At 36.6% G+C, this 2857-nt stretch overlaps 1 protein-coding gene across 11 annotated transcripts in view; it reads left to right on the top strand.

The window, feature by feature from the left end:
- The window catches only part of ZBTB38 (zinc finger and BTB domain containing 38), a 143020-nt gene that overhangs the window by 92668 nt on the left and 47495 nt on the right, over nt 1–2857 (top strand). The window lies entirely within an intron of this gene.

Genomic DNA, 2857 nt, shown 5'->3' with positions numbered 1-2857 from the left:
AAAACCATAGCCTTGACTAGATGGACCTTTGTTGGCAAAGTAATGTCTCTGCTTCTTAATATGCTATCTAGGTTGGTCATAACTTTCCTTCCAAGGAGTAAGCATCTTTTAATTTCATGGTTGCAATCACCATCTGCAGTGATTTTGGAGCCCAGAAAAATAAAGTCTCACACTGTTTCCACTGTTTCCCCATCTATCAGTATGAGTCTCTAAAAGATAAAGATACTAAGAGAGAAGACTTTTTTAAAGGAAATAAATGCTAAAGTATTTAGGTATAGAATAATAATAATAATATTATTATTTGCAATAATAATATTATTTGCAGCTTACAACATTATTACAACAATTATTACAATAAATAATTATTATATATTTATAATATATAATATTATATAATATAATATTATTATATATTTATAAATAATTATTACAATAAATAATAATATTTGCAACTTACAAATGAATCAAGAAAAAAATAGATAAAAAGGTAGATATAGGTGTGGTATACATAGGGTTTTTTGGTACTGCTCTAATAAGTCTTCCATGACTTTGAAACAGGTCTAAATAAAAAGTTTTTTAAATGTGGAATACTAAAAAAATACATGAAAAATGTCAACTAGTAAAAAAGAAAAATAACCACAGTATCATTATCATATCAACAAATAACAATAATTCTTTGCTAATATTACAGTCAGCATTCAAATCTATCCAGTTAGGTCATTTAAAAAAAAAAAAGTGCTCAAAGTACAATTCTAAATAAGGTTCATACTGCAATTAATATTTCCTTAAATTTTATTTAACCAATAGGTTTCCTTCCCTCTCTTCCTGTCATCCTTGGTATCATCATAAAAATTTTGTTGAAGAAACAATTTGTCTGACTCATAGTTTCCCACAGTCAGAAATTTGAGATTGCATTCCTTCATGCTGTTTTACATGTTCCTCCGTCTCAGAGGTTTTCTGTAAATTAGAGTTACAGCTAAAGGCTTGATCATATACAAATTCATTTTCTTTTTTTAATGTGGTCAACATTTTATATATTTTATATAAAAATCCTGATTTGGGCTCCATTGGAAAACTCTGCAGATCTGGCATTCTCATCTGACAACAATGAGTCTGGGGCTGGGGAGTGACACCCCCACTCCCCACTTAGGTGGGACATGAATGACCCTCTAGGCCCCAGTTCCTACTACTTCCTGCCTGGCTCCCAGGGGTGGGGAGCTGCCACCCCTGTCCACACCCTACCTCTGCAAGGACTTTGGTAGACTTCTCAACATGACATCACAAGAGGCCTTTCAGAAATGTGGCAGGGATTATAGAAGATTTGGACAGGGACTTTCTTAAAATGCTTAAAGGGAAAGAGAGAAGCAGCTATAGAAGAGGAAGCCAAGTGATAGAACCTGGTGAGTGCCCAGGATGAGGGGAAGAGAGAAATAAAACAATAAATTAACAGAGTACAGGAAGAAAGGGAGGCGGAATGACTTACAGATTCCTAACCCATGGTGGAAAACAAAGGAAGCAAGTGGGTTTATGAGACATGCTTTAGACTTTTTATATATGATGAGAATATGGAAACCTTAAAAAAGAGAAAGAAGGGGGACAGTAAATTGGCCAAGTATCTTAAATCAGAAAGCTCAAACAGGCAATTGTAGCATAATAGAAATCATGCAGGGATTAAACAAAATGAGGTAGAAAACAAGGAAAACTTCCTACAAAAGGCCACTAGAAAAGGATCAGGAGCCATGCTGGGGAGATGGTGAAGAACTACTAATAGTAGAAATTTAAGACTTAAAAGTCTTAGGATATTTTTTTCTTATTTGCTAACACACTGAAATGAAAAGTATTATAAAGATATGAAAATATATCATACTTAGTTGCTTTGAAAGGAATAAATCTTTATAGAAAAGAATGAATATTATAACAAATTGGGACATTCTTGGAAATTTCCAGATAGTTCCCCATACTCAGAAGAATGATTAAGAGAGAGAATATGTAACTGGTTATGAGGAAGGGTGGAAAATTTTGAAGGACAGGATGATTATGTAAGTTTTAGGCTGCAGTGTTTAAAACTGTTGCTGTGATATTTTAGTTATTAATAACAATTTGGGGGAAATCTACTCACTTCTGGAGAAACATTTGGCCCTAATGAGAAAGAAATGCCACTGTTCGTGAATTTGCAAGTGGATGTAAGGAGCCATTCACTTGCTAAGCCTCTTAGGAAAGCCAGAGCTGATTTCAACCTTAACAAGCTGTTGACAAGGTACCACGGGGAACATGTTAGCAGCACAGAAAGTGGAGTGTACAGTCAGACCTGTATTTAAATCCCTTTATGTCACTCAGCATGTGACCCTGGGAGCTTACCCATGGAAATTTTCTAGGGCATAAAAGTTGCTTTACACATGGGAACTATGATTCTTACTGCTTGGTGGTAGAAACTTAGAACTCTGAATACTTGACTTCCAGCACCAACAAGCATAATGCAGATGCTTCACACATATTATCCCATTTAACTATCAAAAAGCCCTATGAGGTAAGTGTAATATTAAAATCAGCCCCATTTTACAGATGAGCAAGCTGAGGCTCAGGGAGGTGAAGTAGCTTGCCTAAAGTCAGCGAGTAGCCTCGTAAATGACAAAGCTAGGCTTTAAACCCAAGCAGGCAGAATCCAAAGGCCAAACTGCCTCGCTGTGCCACCCTCCCACCTCCAGTCGCAGCAGGGCAGCGTGGAGAGCAATACCTCATACTGGCACTTCCCAACCTGAGGTTCCTAATGCCCATGCCTAGTTTTCCCAAATGGAGAAGGAAATGGCAACCCACTCCAGTGTTCTTGCCTGGAGAATCCCAGGGATGGGGGAGCCTG

Source organism: Bison bison, unplaced genomic scaffold, assembly GCF_000754665.1.
Source record: "Bison bison bison isolate TAMUID 2011002044 unplaced genomic scaffold, Bison_UMD1.0 scf7180017864384, whole genome shotgun sequence".
NCBI lineage: Eukaryota > Metazoa > Chordata > Mammalia > Artiodactyla > Bovidae > Bison > Bison bison.
The sequence above is the reverse complement of the archived record's forward strand: the minus strand, read 5'-3'. Positions and strand labels throughout refer to the sequence as shown.